This window comes from Schistocerca cancellata, chromosome 12, assembly GCF_023864275.1.
Source record: "Schistocerca cancellata isolate TAMUIC-IGC-003103 chromosome 12, iqSchCanc2.1, whole genome shotgun sequence".
In the NCBI taxonomy this organism is placed as follows: domain Eukaryota; kingdom Metazoa; phylum Arthropoda; class Insecta; order Orthoptera; family Acrididae; genus Schistocerca; species Schistocerca cancellata.
Genome location: NC_064637.1, coordinates 83,500,962 through 83,516,728, shown reverse-complemented (window position 1 = coordinate 83,516,728; position 15,767 = coordinate 83,500,962).

The following is a 15,767-nucleotide window of genomic DNA, read 5'->3' as shown; positions in this document are numbered from 1 at the left end:
CAATATTCTAAAAGAGGACAGTCTCCTTAGTAGGTCTATTACATCTTCTAAATGCCCTGCCAATAAAACGCAGTCTTTGGTTAGCCTTCCCCACAACACTTACTGTGTGTTCCTTCCAATTTAAGTTGTTCGTAATTGTAATACTTTAGTTGAATTTACTGCTTTTAGATTAGACTGATTTATCCTGTAACCGACGTTTAACGGATCCCTTTTAGCACTTACGTGCATGACCTCACACTTTTCGGTATTTAATGTCCATTGCCAATCTCCGCACCAGTCGGATATCTTTTCTAAATCGTTTTGCAATTTGTTTTGAGAAGTGGTGGTTCAAATCCCCACCTGATGACGCAGATTTAGATTTTCCGATGGTTTACCTAAATCGCTTAAGGCAAATGCGGGCATGGTTCCTTTGGGTAGGATATGTTCCTTAGCCCCCCTTCCTCAAACGACCTGGTGCTTCGTCTCTGATCTTCTTTCCCTTTAATGACATCGAGCTAAGAAAAGCGGATGTGACGAATTAAAATACAAGACTGTGCCTGAAGAAGAAGACAAAGCTCATGATTCTAGCCAGTGTAACGAAGCGTAGTTTTCGTTTCGAACAGGTACACTTATGTTCGTAGTACTGAGCTGCCAGTCCCACATACTCTGAAGGCTAGACCGGGAGAGGAGGTCCATTTGTCGATCAGAACGCGGAGTTTACTTCCTCCTTGAGAGTATCTGGTCTTTAATGTACGAAACGGAAACGCCGGCAGCAAACATACTTCAGCAAATGGCGCTCTTCCTCATATTTCTGGAGTAGTCGAGAAGACATGATTTTCATCTACTTGAACAGCTTTTGTAAAACGAGTCTACAACATCGTTTCCTGCCTATAACATTCGTTTAATATCAAATAAAAACAAATAAAAAGCTCAAAACAGCACCTTCTATCAGGGAATAAAATTTTGTAATGAATTTCTCAAGGAAATGAGAGTTTCCTTAAATACAGCTGTTCAAAAAGACAAAATGTTTTTCGTAAGCAATGCATACTACACAACTAAATGTTACTGGGAATACTTAGAGTAGTCGGTGATACTGAAAGGGCACAATTACAACTTCCTGTCGCATTTGAATACACCACGGTTTATTGTTTTTACAAAAGAATCGTGTGTCAAATCTAAAATGCAAATGTGTCGTCACTCTCCTGAGATAAGCATCAAGCATCTGACTCTAAGGGAGAGATGGTGATTCAGTCTTTCAAACAGACAGAAAAAAGAGCAGGAAGACAAACTTGGAACATTGTATTGTATTGAACTGGTGACCTAGAAACGACGGAGAGTCTTCGTCCCCGCCGTAGCCCTCAGCGGTTCACAATCTCACAACAGGCTACAGCAATCCACTCACCCCACCGCTGCCCCACACCGAATCCAGGGTTATAACTTGGAGCATAGTTCAACGTTGTTTCCCGAATAGCATGAAGTTTGTGCAAACGAGATACCGGCATCTTCAAGGCCCAGACGTCATCATCGGGTGCCCGTGGTGTGTGTTAACATTAAGAGCCAAACAATGTTTTATATTGTAAGTCATCTGAATAAAACCATTTATAGATCTTGTAACATTGTGTAGTAGGGCCAACGGCATGAGGCGGTGCAGCTGTTAAGAGATTGACCTAATATTCGGTAGCATGGAGTTCGTTCTGTCCAGCCATCTTGATTTGGGTTTTCCGTGGTTTTCCGAAATCACCACAAGCAAAAGCTGGGTTGGTTCCTTCATCAAGTCGACGGCCGAGCAACTGTCCTAGCTTTATGGAACATACTTGAACTTTCTGTGTACCCATATATTCAGCTAATGATTGTCATTATATTGCCATGACAATTTCTACATCGTTGTGAGATGATCCTTGGACGAATAAAAATAAATAAGTAACATTATGTACGACTCTGGTACATGCTGTCCATCACCGGTTTTCGAACAATTTACTTAGATTACGACAGCATGTCTGTTTGAAAACGATCTCTCGAATATTTGCGCGGTTTGTTGGGGTATCAATCGCCCAGAAAAGAGGAAGAAGGTACGTGATGGTAAAATTCTTAACAGTCGATCACACAGGGAAGCGGTTGGAGGGCTACAATGAGGGTTCTTGGTTTGTATCAGAGTTAAAAGAGGGAGGGAGAAAAAACGAACCTGACGATTATAGCTGAATCATTCGGTAAATTTAGTTGAGATTGCAAAGCTCTCTGAAGTCCTGCGTCTTGGACTCTCCAGACATTGGAGAAGGACGGAGGAAGGTCAGTAGCCGCGGTTCTTCACAAGAGCGGCTCTTGTAGAACGAAACGCGCCAACCGCGGCCCCAGGGACCGCCAGACAGCCCCTACTTTGCGATTAGCGCGATGCACCGACGCCCCGTCTTACTGGCTGGTCCTCGCGAGCTGAAACACAGCAGACCATGCATCGGAACCCCAGGCTCCAACAGACTCCAGTGCCCACTCTTAGAAGTCTGCATCTGCGGTCTCTGCGAACGCTCACTCAGTAATGGGTCCATACTCGGACGCCTTTTATTTCACTTTCAAATGTTCTCAGGATAACTAGTATTTCAACCACAAGCTGACTGAGGAGGTAACCCTAAGTATACAGTGGCTGCTTTCGATGACTGTTACACTGTAGCAAATGTTTCTACCTGAAAATATTTTTATCTGAACGTTATCGTCACTTCTACGAAAAAAAAGGAACGAACCCTTTCTTAAAATTACGGGTCGTCTATATAAACAAAGATCACGTCTCAAATAAAACTGATACCTACAGCGTGTGAAAACGTGGTGTACGATCAATCAAACAAAACGCAGCAACATACAACACAATCTCGTGACACTTACACGTTGTAAATGTCTTACTAAGACACCGAGGCGTAGAATACACTTTGGAAAGAACAACTGCGCTGCCATACATGTGGTAAAAACAAAAATCAGCATACCCTTTAATATATGTACCCTGGAAGTGAATCTGATGATCACTATATGTATTTCACAAGATTTCCCATTCCAAAAAGGCTTCACTAGTGTAGTAATGTCAGAATTGGACCTCAAGTCACTCACTCTCCCTTTACTCATATCAGTTAGTGGAGGAGTGAAGTTTCCCCTAGTTGTACTCTAGGTTTGTCGGATGAGCTGGTTGGAGCGTGTCTTTGGGATCTGAGGTCTGTCAAGAACCTGAACCATCCTCTTCCACATAGAAGATGCCCCTGTTTTAGGGTTACTAGAGTATTATAAAATTGCGCAAACTTCTGCAATACTGTGCTCTTGCACATTGCCACTTTCAGATAATTATTCTGGTGCAGTCCGCAGTCGACAAAGTGCGTCTGCCGTAGACAGGAGCTTTAGGTTCGCACTCAGAGTGTTGATGCCCCATCGGCACCCGTTCGGCGTTGTTGCAGTTTGGAATTGGTCGCCTGTTGTATTATTAGCGACCATTCTGAGGCAATAGCTAGTTTCTAGAGGTGCTACACACGGTGATTAGTGGATAAGCTTAGACTGATACTGAAGAAGATGGCGCAGTTGTAAGACACTGAATTCACATCCTTGAGGATGGCCATTTATATTTATGTGTTTGGTGGTTTCCCAAAATCACTTAAGACAGATGCCGGGGTGTTTCCTTTGAAAATGTGACGCCCGATATCCTTTCCCAACCATCCCCGATCAGAGCTTGTGCTCCATCTCCGATGAATTCTCGTCGATGGCCCGATAAACCCGAATCTTCCTTTCTTCCTTCGGCTACCAACATTCTGTTTGACAGCTGACAGACAAATAAGCATTTTCCAGTACGCAGTGTTTTTCAGCCTAATTACATCTCAGGGCAACCAAGCCTCCCAAATAGAGGAAAAAAAATGTAAGTAGTACTTTTTCAGTGTCACGCCTTACTTCGTGTGGACGATGAATAGCTGTTGTGGAGATAAGAATCCAGGATTTTCAAAATAATTGCTATTACGAATAACGTCGGAGAAATTCTGTTAAGCAGGTGGTCATAATGTTATCGCTAATTCGTTGAGCTTTTGTTACAGAACGTAGTACCAATACCGTAATCAGCAGCCCAAAATAGAGTACAGTTGCGGTCTCTATAACCTAGAAAAAGACTCACAAACTTTTTTCTGTATAAACAGTGTTTTCGAAAATGTGTAGCAAACAATAAATAATGACGGGTATTCTGCCATCACAGCTTTCTGAAAAGACAATACGAAGACAAAATTGCAGTGCAAGCTTAGAACTGGTTCAGCTTATAACTGGTTCAGTGACAATCTACACAGACTACGAAGACAGCGCTATCTAAGACGCAGACAGAATCAACGAAGACGATATAGAACTGACACATTTCAAAAGCGTTAACCAACAACTCTACTATGCGAAAAAAATCGAAAAACACAACTCAGAAAGCTCGACGAAGAGATGATCTACAGTTTTTCTACTGGTGTTAGTGCTGGAAGACGCGCGCCGAAGCGATGAGTAGGAGAGAGAAGTGGACCAGTGGAGAGGGTAGTACGGCCAGAGCGCCGCCGGAGCCAGTGGGCGGTGTTAGTGCTACGTGAGGCTACCGCGGTGTTAGTACGAGCCGAGAGAGAGAGAGTCAGAGGGCTTTACTTGAGTCGGAGCGCAGCCGCAGGTCCTGGATGACGGACTGGTGGTGGCGCAGGTACCTCTGCATGTCGTCCCTTGAGAAGCCCCGCGGCGTGTAATGCTCGCTCGCCGCCCACTGCGCGCTGCCTTTAGTTCCTCGCATACGTGGACCGAAAAACAAAAAGCAAATGAGTAACTGCTGCACACACACTGCCCCAGCAGAAGATGACGTGCCCACAGCTCGCTGGACCGACACTAGGGGTTGGACAAAACAGCGTGAACAACCACTTGGTACGGTGCACGGTCATCAGTGGCAACCGAGATCCTCCTGAGTATGGATGGACATCAGGTAAACGTGGCCTCGGCCAGAAGGTTGCTTTGAACACCCCAGTGCTTCATTTGGCATAGTCCTTGCACGTCTTAGAACTCTGTAGTGACTTGCTCGGACCGTTATAGGCGGGCGTATACTTTAACGTGAACTTCGAAATGCACTGCAATTAGATATTTTTCACACTAAGAAGTCATTTTCAGAGTTGAAAGACGAGGCAAGGCACTGAAAATTCTATGACAGACCCAGGATCGAATCCAATACTTCTGGATATGTAGTTTGTATTTTTTCCATATATGCGCATCTATGCACAAGCAGGGTGTCCTATTTGTCTTGGACACCCTAAAGAACTGTGACCAGATGTAAAATAGAAGAAATATTTCAAAACAATGTTTAGAGCCCAGAGGGGCATTAATGATTGGCTTTCTTGTGTCGTCGTTCGTTACGAAGATGTGAACAGCTGTCGTTTTTAATAGCTCCCAACATTTTTCTACGTAGTCAACCTTTTCTCTCCAAGACCTGTTCAAAAAAAACTGTCGAACTTATCATTCAGGTAAACATGCTGTTATCAAAAACACACGCAAAACTGAGTTTAACTCTCCTGGACCAGCTCACAGTACTGATATCCGGGGTAACGCAACTCAGCCATGACGTGAAGAGAAAGCGCCAGAGTGCCCAGTGTTACACCCCGGCATTTTCCAGACTGCAGAAGGCAAGAATGAGCAAGTCAAAAGTGAAAATAATTCTGATTGTCTTTGTCGTCCACAGAGAGTTTATACTTCCAGAACTGACAGGCGACGCTGTGCTGCATCACGACAAAAATCACAGCCTCACTGTTCTGCGCTGTGAGTTTCTGGCGAAGGAAGAATTGGCGACGTTGCCAGTTCCTCTACAATCCCGACTTGGCTTCGGTAGACTTATTTTCGTTTCCAAGAACTAAGACCGCCCTCAAAGAACACAGTTTTGACTTCATTTAGGCAATATGAACTGCCCTGACTACATGCCTGAACGAAGTTCCCGTCGAGGCCTTGCAGCATTCAAAATGTGCCTGGGAAAATGGCTGTAAAAAGTGTCGATGCGCGGTTGGTACACCCCGGAGATATCTAACTATTTGTAACTATACGCTGAATGAAAAATATTTTGCAATACATGCAGTACTTTATGAACACGCCCTGCGGGGCACATTTCAAGCAGGTGAGGGAGGTATTCTCGAGCCGATTGTATAGTACATGGTTAGTACCGTGATATTCTACCTTCGTTTCTGACTGCCAAATGATATAGGATCCTGTTGCACTATCGTGTGCGTCCGATTCTTCAACACTATACAGAGTGCATCTGGGACATCCTTGAGTGAGATGTGAGCCCAGCACTTATCAATCATTGTGCACTGAGGATGGCGGTTGAAACGCCTTCCGTGTCTCGTGGAGTCTTTTCCACGAAACGTGTGAATAGGATGCTTCGCTCTTCTTCGGTTCAGTTTCTTAAGGGTAGTCTATATTTCATCCTCATGATTATCATGTGAATAGATGCGTGGTAATTTTCGGTGCCATATAAGAGAAAAGCTTATCAACTCCCTTCCTTTGGAATGAAGGATCTGGTGGAAGCCACGACGTGAGTATCCAGACTATTAAGATCATCCACTTTATAACGCGAACTAATGCACTTCTGCATTCGTCTGGTTTTATCAGTATACATAAACGAAGAGTGAGAAATATAACAGACAACCTGGACTGTACGTATCGCCATGATGTTCTCCATAAGTAAGAATCTTCAGTAGTCGGGGAGCAATTCACACGTAAATTCATCGGATTTGCATTTTTTAATTGGTAGTGCAGGCTTTGTACGATGTGCACCACTGGGGCAACAGCTCTGCGTTTGTCTAGGCTACTAGTGATTTATTAACTGTAGCGAGACCATGAAAGTTTCAGTTAACCAGTTCCTGTGGTGCTATTTTTGTTGGCAGTGTTTTGACAGGAGGCATATCAAACTCAGGTTTTACTTCCGAGATGGTGCTCTTCGTATTAGAAATAACAATTCTGTGTGATATATTCTCTCTCTATCGATAAGTTTGTATCTTTTTATTGTTGTATTTATCACGTGAACTTTGGCTTGATAGCAAACAAAACAACATTAGTGCCCCTAGCGCTTTCGCGACCGCTTTCTCTGCTGTAGCACCTAACCCAGCATCGACTGTTTGCCATCGCTGGAAGTCTGCAAGGTCCATATTGGTAAGTCAGCATAACACCAGTACGACAAATGTCTGTGTAACAGGAACACCGCGCAGGATGTTACAGAAGGAGGCAAAAGTAGGTACAACGTGAGTGTGTTGAAAACTAATCGAAACGATATTCCGGAAAGTACATGTTTTTTTCGAGGTGTTCTTACTGTGTTGTCCAACCCCTGTATAAACAATCATTTTTACGGAGATTTCAACACAGGAAAAGAATCATAGGATCAGAGAAATACGTTCCGCATGCTATGGACGAGGCAAAATGCTAATAATTAAAAATGGAAAGGGGAGTTAGAGATAAACGCGCCGTCGATATGGAGGTTATTAGAGACGGACCTCTATCATAGTTGTCGAAGCTGGCCTGCCCTTGTAAGGTTGATTGCACAGTCTGACTCAACCATTCTTAGCGAAATTCTTAGTACTTTGAATTAAATTGGTAGAGAGATTTCTATGTTATGTAGCATCATCAGAAGGTAAGGAGTCGTGCAATACTATGCAACCAGAGCAGTATTCACAGATTGTGATATGGTTTGCTACCAGAGATAATGATGTCTATTTCTGGTGACCGTACGGATGCACCCAGCAATCACTTATGTGAAGATCGAAGTGCACTACTTCGTCTGCGTCGAGCTGAACACAGCTGCAAAACTGCAGCACGCTCAGCATTTGCTGCTCCGACGATGCGGGAAGAAATCACCTCCAACAACCCGAAAATCGACTTTCCGTCAGTTTTAGATTGCTGTGAAGTCTTCGAATGGCAAACAACGAAGTGCGAGTGAACTCCAAGAAGTAGTTACGATCATTTGGCTTAAGCAGATTCAAGAATTGTGGTCTATTAACAAAAAACATATCGCCTACGAAACTGAACCTTACTTTATATCTCGGTAAAAGTGGACTGACGCTGTCCGCGAATATTCAGTTGCGTGCTGCTGTTCGTAACTGTTCGCAAGAAGTATGATGGTAAATGAACACGACGAATCGTGCGTCTGATGCACGTAACTAATCACACTGCTCGTTTGGAATTTTCTATGTCCTGTAAATGAAGCTATCTGGTATTTTATGCTATTGGATCTCAAGTTAACCACGTCCTCGAAAACTGCATAAAAGTCGAATGTAAGACACAGATGTAGATGACAGCAATGACGAACGTAGACCTCGGGCTACTCTACAGATCAGTCTGTTAGTACAAGTTTTTCTGGTGTTCACATTCGTTGACTATATCAATTCGCAACGAGTTTATTACATTGCAACGTAGCCTATACGTGGGACAAAGCTGAAGATCAACCTTTAAGTACAATCATATTTTCGTGTTTCGGTTCGTTGCCTTCGCCAACGCACAACGAATTTGTCACATTAGAGTCTAACCCGGACCTCAGGTACGCCATAGATCAACTTGTTACGGCAATAATTTTTTGGTGTTCACATTCGTTGCCTTCTTCAACTCACAACAAAATAACCGCATTCCAACCCAATCTAGTCCTCGGGTCCTTCGCCATCTCACAACGAATTTGTCACATTAGATGCTAACCCGGACCTCAGGTACTATACAGATCAACCTGTTACCAAAATAATTTTTTTGTGTTCACTTTCGTAACCTTCGTCAACGTATAACAAAGTAATCACATTTCAACCCAACCTAGTACTAGGGTTACACCGCAGACCATCCTGTTATCATAACCATTTTCTTCTGTGCCCGTTCGTTGGTTTCGCCTGCTCAGAATCACTTTACCACCTTTCAACTTAGGTTAGACGTAGGGCTATATTACCGGTCAATCTGTCACCAACGTTTCTTGGATGATCAGTGGGAGAGGAGGAACAGTGCGGGCAGGGATAGGGGAGGGTGGGAAGGGAGGACCACATTCTAGCCGATAATTACGAATTTCAATGTGATTTCTGTTCGTTTCACTAACAACAATATAACCTATGCTATCAGGTCCCAACGTAACCACAACATCGGAAATCAATAACAACGACCCTAGCAATCCTGCCATTTTTCAAGAAACGTAGAATAAAACAAAGATGAAAACCAATAAGCAACCTAAAAATCTACAATTGCCAGATCAATAATAATTAACCTTCTGCTCTCCACACCGAAATTACAAGTGATCAATTCGTGCCTTCCGCCGAAAGAAATCATTAATTCAGTGATTCTCATTGCGTACTGCATACACTTCTGATAAAAAGCGTTCGGATACCTGTGAGTTGACATCAGTGTAATGTGTGCCCTCCCTTCGCGATTACGTCGGCTTTGACACTACTCATCACACATTAGGTGAGGTGCTTTGATACCTATGGAGGAAAGATAGACTATTCGCTCTCAAGATTTGAAACCAGAGAGGTTAATGGGGTTGGCCATTGGGGTTTAGAGCGAAGCCGATGTTGTAACTCAACCCAGAGATATTCAGTAGGGTTCATGTCGGGACTCTGAACAAACCAGCCCATCTGAGGAATGCTGTTGTCCACAAGGCATCACCTCACATATGCCGCTTTATGTCAGGATGCATTCTAATCCTGATGCAATCATCGTCTCTGGACGTCTCTGAACTGACAACGATATCCACCTGCAGAGAGCTACTGTCCAGTTTCTGTGTTGTTTGGTCCATTACAGACGTGCAACTTTAAGTGCTGCTGTGGGCAATGCCCTTTTGCGAGATACTCGACCGCAAATTCTCGTTACATGTGGTTCCCTCCTCAGTGTTCGCTCGCCAACTGGTTCAGATGGACCTGTATTTAGTGGCAGCAGCAGCTGCAGTTGAGTTTCAAATATTGCTGTTAAGCCGTTTAGACAAGGTGGACGGTCCTCGACGATACACCAACAAATAGGGTAGCTTCATTCACGGTGTTGTAGTGGGCACGTCCACACACAGCAGTTCCTTCGTCACATTCTGTCACGTCGACACACCTTACTATATTAGCTCCACATGACCGACTGTTACACACAGAATACCTCACTACGATTAACGTCGACGATGGAGGGTCATACGCCAGCGTGGTACCAGTCCTGCACCGCCCACCGCCCTCCATGGTGACCAGTGTTCTCTTTTAATGGAATGGGTAATATTTTATCTCGTAAGTCCTGGAGCGTAAGTTTTAGAAAATTTGATTATCGGTTTTTTCGGTGAACACTTCCCGTAATGTGGTAATGTATCGAAAAAGCGCAGAATAGTTGCGATAGGTCAGCACGAACTCACGACACGTTTGACGAACTGCACTGCGGCCGAACCGACGCACAGACGTCTACAATCGCTCTTAATTGTGCACAGTTTAACGAGAATATGTCTGTTATTACACGAGGCTGTTGCTGTCCAGGAGAGAGATTTACGTCCGTCTGGCGGCCGTAACTTCTTAGCAAAGTGAAAGTAGCCAGGCATTCACTTGTGTAAGACGCAGCGCGTATGTTACCGCCTCTGCGTGCGTGATTGATATTCAGTTTGTTAATTGCTGTTGGTTGCAGTTCAGTTGCTGTACGGCGACTCACGCAGTGATTAAGTTTACAAAAATGATTTTTTTTTTGTGCAGATCGCTTGGATCTGTTGACTTTATTTACAACAATGCCTCAGCCTTCGTAACTAAATAATGTGGTACCTGACCACCATATATTTCAAAATCCTGTGTCACAGTGGACCATATACACGAATCGCCGGCACCTAATAATCCGATAATGCGTAGGTGAATTCCTCGTGTCACAAAAATTCGCCGCGGCGGATTAGCGGAGCAGTCTCAGGCGCTGCAGTCAAGGACTGTGCGGCTGATCCCGGCGGAGGTTCGAGTCCTCTCTCGGGCATGGGTGTGTGTGTTTGTCCTTAGGATAATTTAGGTTTAGTAGCGTGTAAGCTTAGGGACTGTTGACCTTCGCAGTTAAGTCCCATAAGATTTCACACACATTTGAACATTTTGAACAAAAAATTCAGATAGTAGCTGTTTAGATTCTGTATGTCTTACATCAGCCGATGTATACAGCACTAAATTCTTCTTCTTTATTTATCGTGTTAAGATATATCGAGCCCTTTAATGTCCCCACCTATTATTCACATCTTTCCCGTGTTTGGCCTCATTTTTTTTCATTTCCTGCAGATGTTTATTCCATATCCTTCTGTTTTCTTGTAACTTTGCTTAAACACTACTAACTAGTGGTTCTTTCCAAGTCTTCTAATTTCTGAGTATATAAGTCCTCTAATGTCCTTCGGTAGTTCTTAAAAATTTCGTATCAGAACTTTCATGTGCTACCCTCCTTTCTTTTTTCGTAACCAGTGAATGAACTTGGCCACATAGGAAGTAAAATAGGCAGATTTATAGCATGAAAACAGCATTCTGCCTTGAGCAAACAAAATGGCTCTGAGCACTATGGGACTTAACATCTGAAGTCATCAGTCCCCTAGAACTTAGAACTACTTAAACCTAACTAACCTAAGGACATCACACACATCCATGCCCGAGGCAGGATTCGAACCTGCGGCCGTAGCAGTCGCGTGGTTCCGAACTGAAGCGCCTAGAACCGCTCGGCCACCACGACCGGCTGAGCAAACAAAATTTCCTTCTTTAACACCAATATATATCTCGGTGAAGTATCACCGGCAGTGGGTTTAGTTTACTTTCCTTAGATTTGAGAGAAAATTCTATCACAATTTATAGAGTTATGATACTTTAGTATTTATGTTCAAAATATTAACAAAAGTACCTTAACATCATATACTGATGTTTGTGCAGGAGTCTGTCATCTGCAAAGCAGCTGATGGTTTCCAACAGTTGATCATCTTCCAGCCGGCCGCTGTGGCCGAGCGGTTCTAGGCGCTTCAGTCTGGAACCACGCGACCGCTACGGTCGCAGGTCCGAATCCTGCCTCGGCATGGATGTGCGTGATGTCCTTAGGTTAGTGAGGTTTTCGTAGTTCTAAGTCTAAGCGACTGATAACCTCAGATGTTAAGTCATAGTGTGCTTAGAGCCATTTGAACCATTTGTAACTCCTTTGCTGCCTGTCAGACGTATTATGTTATGGGGTAAATGATGAATCTTTTTGTTGCTGCATATTCAACTCTTTTTTGGGCCAGTGACAGCCTTAATAATGGGTAATAAAGATCATTTTTTCCTCAAACTGTGATGAATTGCCGGCCGGAGTGGCCGTGCGGATCTGGGCGCTACAGTCTGGAACCGAGTGACCGCTACGGTCGCAGGTTCGAATCCTGCCTCAGGCATGAATGTGTGTGATGTCCTTAGGTTTGTTAGGTTTAATTAGTTCTAAGTTCTAGGCGACTGATGACTTCAGAAGTTAAGTCGCATAGTGCTCAGAGCCATTTGAACCATTTTTTGTGATGAATTTCATTAGTCAGTATACAGGGTGCCAATCACTGAACTATATGATATAAAATCATCATAACTTCCGAACGGTATGCGTTAGGACGTTCAAGCTGCAAGGTTGGCGGCAGGGCATGATGGGAATCAGTATGCGCAATGTTGTTCGGCTTTGTGACGAAGCCCACTTTCATTTGAATGGGTTTGTCTGTAGGCAAAATTGGCACATTTGGGGACTGAGAATCCGCATTTCGCGATCGAGAAGTCTCTTCATCCTCAACGGTTGACTGTGTGGTGAGCAAAGTACAGTCACGGAATAATCGGTGCGATATTCGTTGATGACACGATGACTACCGAACGGAACGTGAAGGTTTTGGAAGATGATTTCATCCCCATTGTGCAAAGTGACCCTGATTTCGACAAGATGTGGTTCATGCAAGACGGAGCTCGGCACCATCGAAGCAGGAGAGTGTTTGATATTCTGAAAGAGCACTTTGGGGACCGCATTCTGGCCCTGGGATACCCACAGGCCACTGTCATGGGCCTCGACTGGCTGCTATGTTCTCCGGATCTGAACAGATGCGACTCCTTTTTGTGGGGCTGAATTAAAGACAAGGTGTGCAGTAATAACCCCCAAACCATTGCAGAGCTGAAAACAGCCATTCAGGAGGTCATCGACAGCATCGATGTTTCGGCACTTCAGAGGGTCATTCAGAATTTCGCTATTCGTCTGTGCCACATCACATAACCGAAGTCCGAAATAGTGACGTTTACATGTTGAATAAAGTGTCTGCACGCCATAGTTCACAACTAATTAACATTTTTTTTCTGATATAGTTCAATAACTGCCACCTGGTATGTGTTGCGACAGTGTTGTCGAAGCGCCAGTCTCTTTGAAGACCTACCAAGCTGAATACCCTTTATTATTCTTATATTCGCTTTTGTACAATCAGTACCTTCTTTCTAAGTGGTCCTAAGAGGCAAACAAAGCTATGCGTGGAGTGCAGCTCTTATGTATGACAAGTCTGGACAGTGTGGAAGAAAGAAGTTAATCGTTTAGGAGACTTTAAAATACTCAGTCTCCGTACCTCCATCTTCCGACAGATCATGAGAAGACAGCAGGTGTATTTTTATGTAGTAGGGATGACACCGTCAGTTATATTTAAAAGTCATACTTTATTTCCAATCGATTTCTCTTTTACATTATACCATCTTCATACCCCTCTATGATACCGTAAATCATGTGGATACCGGCAGTCATCACTGCGCATCTCATGGAGAGTACAGAAAACTGAAGTTCATCATACCTGTTGGTCTGTTTGGAATTTTGGGCGAAAGAAGTCACTGTTTTAGTTTGATGAATTGAGTTTCTTCGTTGATCTCATGGTATTACATTTTCCCGGAGATATACTGAGTGTCAGCTTGATCTTCGAGAAGGCTAGAAACTGAAGTAATGAATTAAAATTGTGGCAAAGCGAGCCCTTAAACCCAGGTCTCCTCCTTACCAGCCAGGTATGTTATCCACTACATTCCCTGACACTGTGGCCAGTAGCGTTGCAGAGGCTACCCTAATCCAGTGCGCTCTCTAACACAAACTTCGATTCACACCTTAGCCCATCTTGATTTTCCCCTTCTCAAATCGTCAAGTTTTCAAGTTATATGCAGCACTTATTTCGATAAGTTTGCGTATAGCTTTAATGTGTGTCGTCGTGTTTGCTCAAGTTATCAACACGTAATGATACAGTAACGTTTCCTTTTTTTATTCATGGTAAACTATTGTACGAACCATGATAGTGAATGGTAAACTGTTGCTATCGTAGCAGGGCGCCAAGTGGGAAAAGACCCTATTGTTAATAATCTTATCACATATATGAAGGTAGCATCTGTTCCAGAAAGTACAGATACCATTGATGACCGTGCAGCTTCTCTAGAATGAAATGATAATTAAATCGACACCATAGCTGCACACAGCCGTTGGGGACATGCTGAAAATGTGTGCCCCGATCGGGGCTCGAACCCGGGATCTCCAGCTTACATGGCAGATGCTCTATCCATCTGAGTCACCGAGGGCACAGAGGATAGTGCGCCTGCAGGGGACTTATCCCTTGCACGCTCCCCGTGAGACCCACATTCCCAACATTTCCACACCACTACATTCGTAGTGCGACTAATAGATGTTTGCCCATCACACTCATTACTCGTATCAGAGTAATCTACCAAGTCCCGTACGAGTTGGGGCATGGCGTGTGCATTCGGTCGGGTCACGCATTTTCAGCATGGCCCCAATGATGCCTGTTTGCAGCTAGGGTGTCGATTTAATTATCATTACAATCTTATCACAATCTGTAAGGAACGTTGACCTCGCCACACAGCAACGCGTTACTGGAAACTGGGAACCCGGGAAACTAATGTGGATTCGTCGGAGGCGCGGAACAGTCACCATCGAACAGGAGACACTGCATAACCAGTCAGTGGATACTCTGAACTAGAAGCAATTAATATAGTCACTGTTTGGTATGAATGTCACAAGAAAACATCACCAACTCCTCCTCATAATTCAAGGAGAAAAAAGCACACTTGCAAGACATCAGCCTCAGCATCGATACCGGGCGAAGATATGGGCCATTATTCTCACAAGATATGAAATGGAACACCAAAGCCGTAATATCAAAGTATTATTCATTCAGACGACCAGTTTCAACTCTACATTAGCGTTATCTTCAGGTCCTACTATTAATTAAATTAGTGGTTCCAGTCACTGGCTCATTGCATGTGGTCTCAGGGGTGACTGTACACTCCTGATGAACAGCGGTCCACGGCACCTAGTTATTGTATGGGTCATTGAGCCAATTACGAAGTAATTATTTGGTTAACTGTAGCACCTGAAGACGACGCAAATGCAACGTTGAAATTAGTCGTCTGAATAATAAATACTTTGAGAATACGGCTGTGATGTTCCATTTCAATTACTAATATTATCAGCCACTGTCCCATGTCCACAAGAAGGATAGACTTTCAGAAATAATTCTCACAGTACGCACTTATGACCTCTCGACTGCACAGTTTTTAAGCAAAGCGCGCACCGATTGTTTGTCACAAGCTTCGCTCTATTGCAGCCGCTTTAACGTCCGAGTGTTAAGTACTGTGCAGCGAACTGAGTAGGAGGTTTGTGAAATACTGCTGTGGCCCTGGCCGCATGTTTTGTTCATTGTGTAAAAGAGCGTGGTTTCTAACCTTTAACTTATACCAGAAATGTCTCTGTGCTGAACATTTTTGTGTTGCGATTTATAAATGCATTGTAAATGAACGAAACGAATGAGTATGACATTAAAGAAGTAG